Source organism: Melitaea cinxia, chromosome 13 (genome assembly GCF_905220565.1).
Source record: "Melitaea cinxia chromosome 13, ilMelCinx1.1, whole genome shotgun sequence".
Taxonomy (NCBI): Eukaryota; Metazoa; Arthropoda; class Insecta; order Lepidoptera; family Nymphalidae; genus Melitaea; species Melitaea cinxia.
Genome location: NC_059406.1, coordinates 13,201,454 through 13,215,544, shown reverse-complemented (window position 1 = coordinate 13,215,544; position 14,091 = coordinate 13,201,454).

The window sequence follows — 14,091 nt, the reverse complement described above, 5'->3', positions numbered from 1 at the left end:
TATAAAAAACCCTTGACTTATCGTAATGTTAAAATAGTTTTTGTTTATGATTCAATTTTGATTTAAATCTTATTCAGAAAAAAGGTCGTTGGGAATTAAGTAAGATCACACAATAATAGTGACATATAATTAAATCGTCTAATCGAAATCACGATCCAAATCGATACCCGATGTCCGTTTAACCAAAGACTAAATTTAGGCCTTTAATTCCGTGTAAAGTTTCAAATTACGCTTAATTAAATCCCCTAAATGAATCCATTATCTGTCACTCCACATTCACACGTATCAATAAAATTGGCACCAATTCAAAGCGACAATCGCGATTCTATAATTAGATATCGACTAAATAGTTCGAGCTGCTGTTTCGTTACCGCGCTTCCGAATGGCGGGAGGCTTTCCGTATAAATCAACTTTGTAAATTGTCGGTCCAGCGGAACGCACATCTGCTCGATTTTGTATATGAACTGAATAACATTCTCGCTATCCGAGCTATAAATTTTATTGTCCATCTCTCTGTAGCCGATTCTCATAATTCACTGTCCTTGTCCCCCAATAAAGGGTAGAGTAATATATAGTATTGGACAATTGTTAACGATTAGGTTCACGCCGAACTTGAATCCAATTTGATTACCCGAAGTTTGTATGGTTTATGTTGTTTTGTTTTTAAAAAATATATATTTAAAACTAATTTAATATTTTAAACAAGAAACAGTTCATTTATTTAATCCTGAGTCGTTAAGCAACCTATTGTATAACGTTCAGCCTGTAACATCCCACTGCTGGGCGTAGGCCTCTTTCTCCATGTAGGATAAGGATCAGAGCTTAAACCACCACGCTGGTCCAATGCAGGTTGGCGGATATGTTTCCTACTATGAGTAACAATCGCTATCAGGTATTTATGATAATAACCAGGACTGACGGCTTAGCGTGCTCTCCGAGGCACGGTGGAAAAACACACGAGAACAGACATCCAAACCAGAAATACATATTTGTACAAATACAAATATCCATCCCGAGCAGGAATCGAACCCGCAAGCCGTCGATGTTTTAGGCGACAACTCGCTCCACTGTACCAGAACGGTTGTCAATAGATTTTTTTTCTTAATATTAGTTATTTTTGTATGTAAAATTAACAATTATCTCCTACTGTTAATTTTTACACTAAACTCAACATATTGTCAAGAGATATTTTAACTCCAGATTGCAGTGATTATAATATGCCATTTTTATTAAAATATATTTTAAAATTTCCGACATGCCTAGCGACATTTACGTAAAAATATCTGTTCAACGATATCTCACAGCTTCAATTCTGCTTCAATTCTAACAATAAGCTAGGTATATATTTCAAGGATTAGTGACGAAAATAAACTACTTTTATTAAACAAAATAACTGCTATAACTATAATGTAAACACCAACAACAAAGCGTCGACCACATTTTGTCGCTAAGCGCTAACGAAGAGTCTAAATAAGAGAGACGGGACGTCCAATCCACCACATTGTAACTCCCCTTGGCTTAGACCGGGTACGCCACAAAGCCTAAGATACAGACTGAATCACGGCAAGATGTAGGCTTGTAAATAAATTAAATGAGATTTACCACTGATACGAAATTAAACTCTGCTTAGTTAGTAAAGTTTCTATGTATAATTTGAAAGTGATTTTTAATGACGAAAATTATTATTATTGTGGTTAAGATAAGGGTAGAAAAATTATGTTTCATTGCTATACGCAGCAAGTTTTGTACATATACTCTATTATATAACATTTATATAATATAGATAAAAATATAGATAAAATTTTCGTTGTTATAAATACATTGGTAATTAAAAAGCGAGTTTTAATTAAAAATCAAATTAACTGACACTGAAAAATTAAAAATTCTAGGGTTCTATGAATTATATAGTTTAAACATTACGAACATCTTCTTTCAATATCAGAACTTCACACGATTTATAATTCTAGAGTAACCAAAATAAAAGATATAAAATTGTTCCTTGAACTAACTTAAGATTAACCTTGGCGTAGACAAACTTTAAAAGACCCTTGCCAATCCAATATTACAGTCATATCAGTTAACCTTTATCCGTCTCTTGAAACAACTTTGCAATTTTAAAATCCCTAGCGATTATATTCACTTTTTTATTTCTACAAATTATTCAGCGTTCTCTTTGTTCCTGTTTGTTTTTGGGCTGCGGTTTGATTACAGCTGCGGCTTCCTGTGCATAAAAATAACTTCGATAACAAGAAGAGAATATTATATTTCATAAAATGTCAATACATTTACGTAGAATAGTGTCACATTACTGGATATACAAAAATAATATCAAATTAATCAAGGTAATATTATGTCAAGATGTCTGATATATTTTTAAGAATATTTGCAGCTATATTTATTTCTTCATTTGATTAAAACCGAATACGATTTTAGTTAATTTGGTGTTGCTAGTATTTTGCTGACTTTATGTTTTTAGTAGGTCTACGTAAAACAATATGTGTCGTATCTATCAATAATTGTGTTTGCTCGCAAACGAAAAAAAAACCGACTCCAATTACATCGACGAGTAATACAACGTAGATCGACGAAAAAATAGTCAAGTAACTACGCGTTATCAAAGATTACTCAAAAATTAGTTATCAGATCTCGATAACCACATGATAAACATCCGCTTTCGATAAAATTAAAAATTATCAAAATCGGTACACCCAGTAAAAAGTTATTGCGGATTTTCGAGAGTTTCCCTCGATTTCTCTGGGATCCCATCATCAGATCATGGTTTCCTTATCATGGTACCAAACTAAGGATATCTTCTTTCTAACAAAAAAAGAAATATCAAAATCGGTACATGCAGTATAAAGTTATGCGGTATAATACAACGTAGGTCGAAGAAAAAAGCGTCAAGTAAAAACGCATTATTAGATATAATTCTAAAAGCAGTTGTTAGATCTCAAATAATTTAAATGGGACCAATTGACACACACCACCTTTCGATTAAAAAAAATTGTCGAAATCGGTCTACCCGGTCAAAAAATCTGATGTAAAATACCTCCTTTTTTGGAAGTCGGTTAAAAAAGATAATTATATCTAGATCATACTTGTCACATTTACTTTAGTAAGAAGCTGATAATAGAGGAATATTCTAACTAAACATTGCAATTAGCAATTTTTATAAAAGCCATGGTGTTAATTAAGAAAAAGATATATTTAACAATTAACGACATGGATGTGTTTTTTTTAAAGAAAGATAATCAATAGGATAGCCTCAAGTTAACTGTGACATACAACAGATAATTTCAAAAATTATAAGATCTTTAATATCCGTCTCGAGTACAACGATGTTAATTAAGCGGACCAAAGATTTAATTGACGTTAGGCGTATTATCGTCGTTAAAAACAATCGAATAGCTTTTTTCTTTTTTTTTTGTCAGACAGTGAAAAGAATATTATATAGGTCTAATTAAAAAATAAATGACAGCAAAATTTATTTAAAAAAAGAATCGTTACGTTTCATTATTTCTAATTTCGTTTTGTTTTTTTCTTACAAATTGACAGATTTGACAGATTAAAAAAATTATTTAAAACCTCGTTGATACCGGCTTAAGCACTTAGAGAATGGCATGGCATATCTTTGAAAAATTCGAAAATATTTTTGTCTAAAATTTATAATATTATTGAGCTCCAAAATTTTACTTTTGAAATAAAAAACATCATAGCTCAGTAGTGGAACATTTACAGACTATTACCCTGTCTGGCTGTCTATAAAATTTCTTAGAACGAGGGTGGCAACATTGCTTCCCTTAGGCGCGTGTTTTAGTTTCAGAAACATTTTAAACCATCAACCAGTAAAAAGGATCAAGTTAAAGTACTTTACGATCAAGTATATAACTGTGTAACACGTCGTCGTAACTTTAACAAGATTTAATGGCTCATTATTTTCCGAGGCCACGGGCAGGTGAGCGACATCTTTATAGAACTTAGTTCCAAACTCCCCCCACAGCGGTCTGTTCGAGTTACTGGTTCAAACGAAGCCTAATTTAGGGTCTTAACTATTTGTGGTTGTTAAAGATTTGTGTTTGAACTTTAAACGGTGTTTTAGCTAATAACGTGTTTTAAAATGTTTGTTTATATTACAAGTTATTTATTGAATCATTTCCAGTAGAAAAACGACTACTTTTTAGCGGTAGTTTGAAACATCACCGAGCATTTAAGAATTTAAAAGCAAAATCCAGCAGCTTCTTATTCTTATTTGTTAACTTCAATATTAATACTAAGCATGTGGATATTTGTTTTAACACAAAGGACTGAATTCATTTTAAAGTTAAGAACGTGATGAAAGTAATTCTATCTGTCTATTGTTAGATTTTTACGTCAAAACAATTACGTCAATTTTGATGAATTTTGGCATAGACCCTTATCTTGTTGAAGGACAAATCTTACCCATTGTTATGATAATAAAACTTGAAGGGAATGAAGTAGGAATTAAAATTTTGTTTCGAGAAACCTTCATAACAAATGTAACTCAATATAAACCGTCTGTTACAGTTTCTTAGGAAAAGTTATTCTCCATCATTCCCCATTTCGTTGGGAATTATTGAAGAAATTTTTTTAAGAACAATCGAGTAATAATTCTATAAAAAGAATTTCCCTATTTACTATCATATATTGAATAGCATAGTATCCAAATAGAAGATAGCATATAGTATCCAAATAGAAGATAACAATTAGTTGTATTAATAAAATAATAGAGTTCCACTGTTGGATACATCACGGCTCAACTACTGAATAGATCCCAATTACATATTCTAAGTTTTATTTGTTAGACACTTGGCACTTGTTTGTGAAAAAATTGTGCTTTCTTAATTCTTTCATTTTTATAAACAGCACGTGTCAAGTGACGTGTTGTTTGGCTTTTGTAAACAAAGTATATTTTTTCTTCTGATCATTGTGATGTTTTTCCTGTACATAGCTACAATATAGATTGTAAACGCAAACGAGAAATATATGACATAATATATAAAATTCAAAACCGCAATTCTGTTACAGTTTTAATGGACGCACTCATTATGTAATGAGTAAATAATTTCAAGTTTGAATTAAATATTACGATCGTGCTGTTGAAACTATTTCTAAAACGATAAATAAATTATTATGTTGAAACGTTCCAAAATTAATAATGCGTGAAGCTAAATATAGTTGTAATTAAATCAAACTGAACCCAAAATAACTTCATTACATGTAATAATTAAACAGGCCATTAGTATAAAACATATAACATCCCTACCGATTCTGACGTGCTACATAGTTAGACATAATGCTAACTATTTAGTACAATTTATTTTACAGGGCCTGAAGCACTAATTTCATTGATATTGAATTTCGCATTAAAATAAATTTTGGTTTTTAGATGAAGCCCATTTTATTTTGAATGGGTACGTAAATAAGCAGAATTTTCGCATTACAAGTGAGGAATATCCAATACATCAAGCTTCTGTCGAAACACCATTACATCCACAAAAAAATACTGTTTAGTGCACTTTATGAGCTAGCGAAGTCATTAGTCTACATGTCTTATATTCCTAATGCAGTATCATTAAGAGTAAAACAAAATTGGTTTAAGCATTTTCAATCATGAAATATTGATGTCAAAGATCCATTTTTTTCTGGTCGCCCATTTATGGATAAACGTGACAAAATTTTTGAAAAAGAGGAGTTAGATTGACATTTGAGTAGTTAAAATATAGCTAAAGATTTTATAATAAAATATAAAACAGTTTCTACCCATTTGAAAAAACTTGCTACACAAAAAATTTGATATATGGGTGCCACATTAATTCACTGAAAAAACCTAATGAACTGTGTTCTCATTTGTAATTCTCTCTTAAAATGTAATGATATCAAACCAGTTTGAAGAGATTTCTCACTGTTGACAAAAAATGGACTACTTACGATAAGAATGTACAAAAGAGATCGTGGTTAAAGGTCGGTCAAGCTGCACAGACTATCGTGAATCCTGGGTTAACAGGGTTGACAAGCAAAAAGGTGAAATTGAATGTATGGTGGGTTTGGTACGGCATCATTCATTATGACCTTTTACCGCCGGGCAAAACCATCGATTCGGATTTCTACTATCAACAGCTGATGAGACTTAAACAAGAAATTAAGAATAAGCGGCCAGAAATGATCTACAGAAATAGTGTGGTCTTTCATCATGACAAAGTCCGGCCACATATATAAGTTGAGAAATTTAGATTGGGAAATTTTAATTCATCCACCATATAGTCTCGATCTTGCAACCTCAGATCTGTTTCGGTCTCTTCAGAATTCTTTAGGTACTGTAAAGTTAACATCGAGAAAGGACTGTCAAAACTACTAGTCACGGTTTTTTATTAGAAGTCACAAAATTTCTACAGCAACGGAATCCTGTAACTACCTACAATATGGCGGCAAGTTATCGAACAAAATGATACATATATTTTATAATTAATATTAATAAATTATGTAAAATTTGAACTTGAATTTCTATTTAAAATACGAAGATAATGTTTTCCCCGACCTAATAATTTTTCAAAGCAGACAGATCAGATTAAAAAAATCCTTTACAGAGTTAACATCCAATCGCTAACAACCCATCGCTTTTAATAATAAAGAAACAAAAGCAGTGAATATTAGAATTACTTTCTTCGTATTTAAATTTTCATATAATTTCAAATAATTATGTACATTGTGCGTACTAAATTCCTAGAATAAACACAAAGTTACTATGTCTCTTCCAAGGATACGAAGACACTGACTGTTTTATGGGACAGTTTATAAGCTTTTACAATTCTAGGAAACGTTCAATACCCTTTAGTCATAAATTGTAGAAAGCAATAACAGTTTTGTTGTTTGAAATGTTTATTTTGCCTAAATGAGCGAAAACTAAAAAATGATGAGATGGTTTCGTCCACATAATTATATCTAGTTTATAAAATCTTCAGGTAATATTTGAAAATAAAATGGTATAAGATTGAATATACGTAAGTAGTTCTAATTTGGTACCAATCAAACATGGAACTTCACAAAAAGATGTTCTAATAATCATTACATAATATAAAACAAAGTCGCTTCCCGCTGTCTGTACGCTTAGATCTTTAAAACTACGCAACGGATTTTGATGCGGTTTTCTTTACTAAATAGAGTGATTCTACAGTAAGGTTTATTTGTATAATACATACATAATATAGTAGAGAAACACTGATAGTTTTTGCAACCGTGCGAAGCCGGGGCGGGTCGCTAGTCCTAAATAAAATAAAAACTTTTTACTTTTATTAAAACAGCTGGTATATTAAGAAAATGAGAATAATTAAAATGTATGTCTTTTTTACAGGTATTTATAGAAAAAATGTATGACAATTTTTAGTATCTACGTTTCAGTGTAATCTGCGAATGATCCTCAAAATATTTAACAGAAAAACGAGATTCACAAGCAGTTGACTAATATCATAAAAAGTATTTTTTCATATTTTTTTCTCTTTTGTTTATCGGGTGATAAGAGGTTACCGGAGCCTATGGACGCTAACTTAAGAGAAATAATTATTTGGTTATGATCTTTTAACGTTAAAGTCATCCAGTCGGGCAGCTTCAGATTATGAAAAAGATATTCTTCTACCTGAATATACATAAATATAGCTTAATTATTTGTGTTACATGTATGAGTCCTTAGATTTTAGTAAACTATGCTAAACTTACACATACCATAACACGTTGAAGCGACGTGCAACACAGTGCTGTCACGCTACTACGTGTTTAACGAACCCGAGTCGTGTCTCTTAATTTTGCGAATCATTCACGTACCGTACAAACGTTTCTTGCTGTGTTGCTAATATTGTAGTTCTTATCTATTTCAATAAGAGATAGTATTAATTGAGGTCTGTAGTTTCGACTGTGAAATTTTACATGGCCAGAATTTGTTGTGATGCGTCACGGTACGATATCGTTCCGCGTCATAGCACAATAGAACTACACGCTGTCTTGACTAAGGTTGAGTGATTCAGCCTATAATCTTCAACCGCTGGGCATAGACCTCTTTCTCCGTAGTAGAAGGGTCAGAGCTTAATCAATCACGCTACTCCATTACTAGTTGGTGAAAATTTTTACTATATATAACGATCGCTATCAGACATCTATTGAGGTAATTATTAAATACCTTTAATATATTCAAATATTTAACTCAGTGATTTCAATATATCTAAACACGATACATAAATACATTACTAAAAGTAGAACTAACATCTAGCTTTATTTTTGCTTCACCTCAAAGCTCTTTTGCTTTTCCTGGAGGTGGTCCCGCATTGCGGTGGTCGCTTCAAGCGGTAATTAGCGGCGAGCGGTCTATTATAGTCTTCAGATAACGTCCTTCCTGCTTCGACTTCGAGATCTTAATGGTGACAATGAAAGGGTTCATTTCATTCTAAAGTTACTAGAAACGCACTAGTGCATCATTCAATGATTTCAATGGATCAATGTATATAAGGTAATGAAAATTATTGTTTTAATTTTTAATTATCACACAGACTAATTTTAACATGAATGTAATACAAACATACAAAGCAATCGTAATACTCGCATAATATAATCTTTAAAAAACTACGTATATACGACTTCTTCTCTGATCGTTCTATTATCGATAGTTATACTTAGGTAGTAAACTTCTAAAATAAGGTACCTTTCCTTACTAAGCTCGTATTAGGTGCTCATATTTGACCCCAGTACTAAAGTTTACAAGATCACTTTAAATAGTTTTGTAGCACGTCGAATCAAAACGCGAGCAATAAAATCAAATAACGGAACAAATTTCACAGGCGCTTATAACGTAGTAAATATTTTTTCCGATCATTCGAAGATTGAAATAGTATTGGAAAGTGTCGGATTGATAAAAATGAAAATAGAAAAAAAATAGGATAAAAATAAAACATTATTAATATACAAAGTGTTGTAGTTTCATTCTAATTTTAAATCTATTATTATTTAGCTCCTTGTGCCTTTAGGTGAAATATAACGTCTTCTAATCTAGATTAAACCACTGAGCGAGTACGTATTTTGTGTGTTATATTATTTAAAATTCGTCGTGTAAAATGCAGTAAAAGAAAACGTTGGAGCTATTTTCTACTAGAGATTAGACGTTTGGTCTACATAAGTTCCACAGGCTTTTATAATTTTTAGTAGTAACACAAATATGACTTAAATGATTAAGAAATCAAAATATGCTTCATAAAAGGTTTTTAAAGCACTCGAACATTCCGCTAGATTAAAACGCCGCGTATTCCTTTGACATAGCTATCGCTGTACTTAAACCTGTCCGCATTGCGGTAAACGCTTTAAGGAGTACTTAGATAAGAACTATCAATTAGCGTGCTTTCAGATGACGTGCTAGATTGACAGATCACATGTATAAATTAGGAGGAGATGTAATTTACGGAATACAACCAAAATGACTACAAATTTTGAAGGTACTATAGTTGTCACAAAATAAGAGCCCCTTTTGGACATTTAGCTTTTTAAGTTCCAAGGTAATAGTGGAATTGTGTTATAACTTAGTCGCCTCTTACGACACCCACGGGAAGAGAGGGGGTGGCTATATTCTTTGATTATTTTTTTGTAACTTCATATTCTTAATTTCAATTTTGTTAAAGAACAAAATGTAATTCAAAAAGCACTACAAGTTTGTAAGGTACACACCATCGTTGGATTAAAATAAAACACACCCATCACATCAGTTACGAAAATTAACCCGTTAAAATGATTGGTAATCATTAAAACCAACACGGATCCCAGTAGTTATTTGCTTTAAAACAAAAAATACGTGGCTGCACACCCATCATCAGAATATAATGTCCACCCGGTGATTTCCCTCGAGGTGGGGGTGTACGTTCGACCTCACGTAGGCAACGCAAGTATATTCCATTACGTTTCTTATCACTTTTAAAATAAAGATTAATGTTGTAAAATTGTAATCCGAGATAATATTTCCTCGGTGTACAGCTGCGTAAAATATTTAATTTATTTTAGTAGTACTTATTACGTTTTTGACGAAATATATTGGGTGTCTGTTACGACGTCCGTTGATGTACATGAAACTCGACTCGAAATCGAAGTCATTATGGGAATAATTTTAAGATCGATTAAATTCACTGATTTTATTGGTTATCGTGTAGGAGACGTATAACGCTTATGACGCATATGTCATATGTGAATAAGCATAGTCACGGTAGGCCTGCTGACTTTGTGTACTTAAACAAACATAGGCTTGGTAAAGATTAAGCAATAGTAATTTAAGAACACAATAGAGCATTTAAAGAGCTGCAGCCAATTAGTTCGTCTTGTTGATATGGCGCCAGTAAAACTAAGAAAACTACTACTAAATATTGTATTGTTTTTCTACTAAAAAACCACTATTCGATTATAAATTATTGTTGATCCTTCAGCAATTCTCGTAAAATATCTAGTAATGACATAGAGGTCTTAGTACTATTAAAGAAAAGATTGAGTGGGAATTTAAATAGGTAAGGAAAGAAATTACTTTTTTTGAACAATTATAATATTCATTTACATACTCGGGCGTCCAGCAACCCTTCACTCCGATCCATTAGGGTCGACAATAAGATCAACTTAAGGGAAAAAATTAAAAATTTTAGTAATCTTCCGAATCTAACATCAAATGTTTTTGATTAAGATACCAGTATCTTATACGAGTACACTGCACAATCTCAACGAATTTTCTCTCGGAAAATTATTTAAGTAAATACTAGTAGGAAATGGGTGCTGTGTGGCTACGGCACTAAAGAATTTAGCCACCCCCTCTCTTTCCGTGGGTGTCGTAAGAGGCGACTAAGGGATAACAAGGTTCCACAACCACCTTGGAACTTAAGAAGCCGACCGATGGCGGGATAACCATCCAACTGCTGGCTTTGAAATACACAGGCCGAAGACGGGCAGCAGCGTCTTCGGTGCAACAAAGCCAGTACTGCGGTCACCAACCCGCCTGCCCAGCGTGGTGACTATGGGCAAAACACATGAGTTCACGTTATTTTTGGCGTCAACTTGTGGAGGCCTATGTCCAGCAGTGGACTGTATAGGCTGTAATAATGTAATGATAGTAGGAAATGTAATTGAAACAAAACTTTCCGACCATTTGCTCCAGAATATAATTATAATATACGTTATGATAAAATAATAAAGGCTAATGCAGTGCTGGATTAATAATCTAATGATTTCTAAACCCGCAAATTCAATCGCTAATAACGTAAAGGATAGTTAAAATATGCATTCAGGTTAACTGTTTTAAAACGGAAATTGCAACTTTAATATAGATACTGTCTCTTTTACTCTAGTTCAATTTCAATCTAGTATTAATATCTATCTCACTCGCACTAATCGTATTTAAATTTGCATATTTAAAAGTCAGAAATGCAGCTATATCCTCATTTGTATGCGTTTGCTATTTTATACTGTGTATTATGTATATATATTTTCCCCTAAAGGCTCGCCGTTTGATCTCTCGTGACTTCGTTGGAAAAATGAACTGAACCTAGTTATCCTCTACAAATGCAGCTGCACGTTAAATTAAAATAAAGCTTTATTTATGTTTCAAACAAAGCAGACGTTTAGTAAATATATACTCCGTAAAAATTAGAGATCTCGATCAAATTTAAATGGAACCACACAAAGAACCTCCTCCTTTTTCTAATGTAGTTAAAATATAAGTATATCGAGTTCATTTAACTAACAGAAACATGTTATAACTCTTAAAACCATTGTGGTTATTTTCTCGCAAGTAGCTGGTTCGTTGTCTGTCCAATATCGACAGCGTAATATCCGAGTCGCCTAAATTGAACTTAAGTCAGCTAAATCGAAATATGTCACCGTCGTCTAGCGTCCGATGGAAATGACGCACCACTTCACACGCGAGTGGAAATGATCCAACGAGAAATGACCGTAGACTTTCTCGTGGATTATAGGAGCTACGAAGAATATTAATTGATGTATTATTTCAATCCATTTATAGACTTACAAATGGCGAATAAAGTGCAATTTTATGATAATAAAAACAAACATACCATAAACTTTTATCTCTTGGACATATAAATTTCGTTAGATTTGTCAGTAACCGTTGACGCAGGTGATCTAAGATCCGCCGGGGTGAGATGGCGAATGCTAACGCGACCCCATCTCGCCCCACCCAGGCGGACGACTGCTCACACGTGGTGGTTTTTAGTCAGTAGGAGTCTGACATAACCCTCTGGCGCCCCCGTGCTGGAGGGTATCCATGATGGATTTTCCCCACGTAAAAAAAAAAAAAAAAGGTGCTCTAAGATCCAAACAAGGCCAGGACCAACAATTTTCCAGCATATCTTTTCGCGATTTTTATTATACTGAAGTCAATTTGAAACAATTTTCATCTATTAAATAGATAAAGATCGTATCTAGTTTGAATCTTCTAATATGGTCTTAAAATAAATATCTTAAATAAATATAATAAAAGCAACAAAAATAATGGTATGAGTGAGTGAGTTACAAAATCTAACGGTGTTGTAAGTAGATAAAATAGCACAACGACAGATATAATTGTCGTAATTCGACTTAAGTAAATATCTCTGATAATGACCTGTTACCACACTGAGTAATCTTATTTTCTCACGTATAGGAAATGATTGGGGCTTAATCTCTGCTTCACTCTGGGTAAGTAGATGATTAATCTTCAAATATAAGCATTGTTATCAAACATTTATATTAATAATAATGATTTTAACAAGAACAAAACGATCGTTATAAGATTATGAATACAACCAGGGCTGACATATTTGTTTCCAAGACGGCTGACAAATCTCCAGATCAGAAACGAATTTCTGTGCGATCACAAACATCTGCTCCAATGAGTAATTAAATTCTTAGATCTATATTAGAACTGTTTTATTACAATCACGATTCAGCGTGTAATATCCCACCGCTGGGCCTAGACCTCTTTCTCCGTGTAGGAAAAAGATTAGAGCTTAATTCACCACGCTGCTCCACTGCGAATTGGTGTAAATATTTCCTACTATGAGTAACAATCGAATCGAAAGAAATATTCGTAAGTACAAATATCTAGCCTGAGTGGGAATTGAACCCGCAAAGCGCCTGTGTAGGTGTGCCAACACGGCACACGCACCACTACATTAGAGTGACAAATGCAAATATTTATTTATACGTTTTCTAGATCAACGTTCATCCTTTATCAGCACATCTCAATTATCAAAGCCGTTTACTTCCGTCACAGCCTCCGTTTCGAGTGGAATTCACATCAAGACCAGAATTTCAATCGCGTTTGTCGAGAGCCTCGTCCGTCTATTTGACATAACGTTTTAGTTTTTTTTTTTTTTTGTACAAAATGTTGTGACTAGTGTCAAAAGACAAGGTACGATTCAGCCTCAACATACCACTACGGATTGGTCGATATATTCACTAATAATATGAGTAGCGATCGTTATCAGATAAACTTATATAACATACGTCTATTACAATATTTGGTAACTGTTTTGATGATGATTTTCTATATATGTACTAGTTATAAAAAAAATACTGTTTGTTTCCATGAAAAAAAATAATAATAACAACAGGGACTGATAGCTTAAGAGCCATTTCACAATTTTACGCTCTGCAAGTTTAGGTAAATTTGGTCGCATCGCGCGAGTCGTACGAGCCGCGCGATCTTTGTGCTAGTACGTATAGTGTGACAACCAAAAGACCATCGTGATCATTTTCTGATGTATAATAAAAATTATAACTATGGTATAAAATGTTTTTTACATAATTAATTTGTTAAAAATTTCAAGTATGTTATATAACAACAGTCAATAAATTTAAAATAAAATTAAAAAAATCAATTTTATGAAACAATTTTTTTTAATTGATTTTTAGTTTTTTCAGTTTACCAATGAATCTAATATTTACGATATGAATAAAAAAGCATTTAATGACATCGACACCGACAAACATATTAATTAACAAATAACAAGACAAACAGATTGAAATGCCTATTTGTATTGATAGTGTGAGAAAAGAAAATTAAAT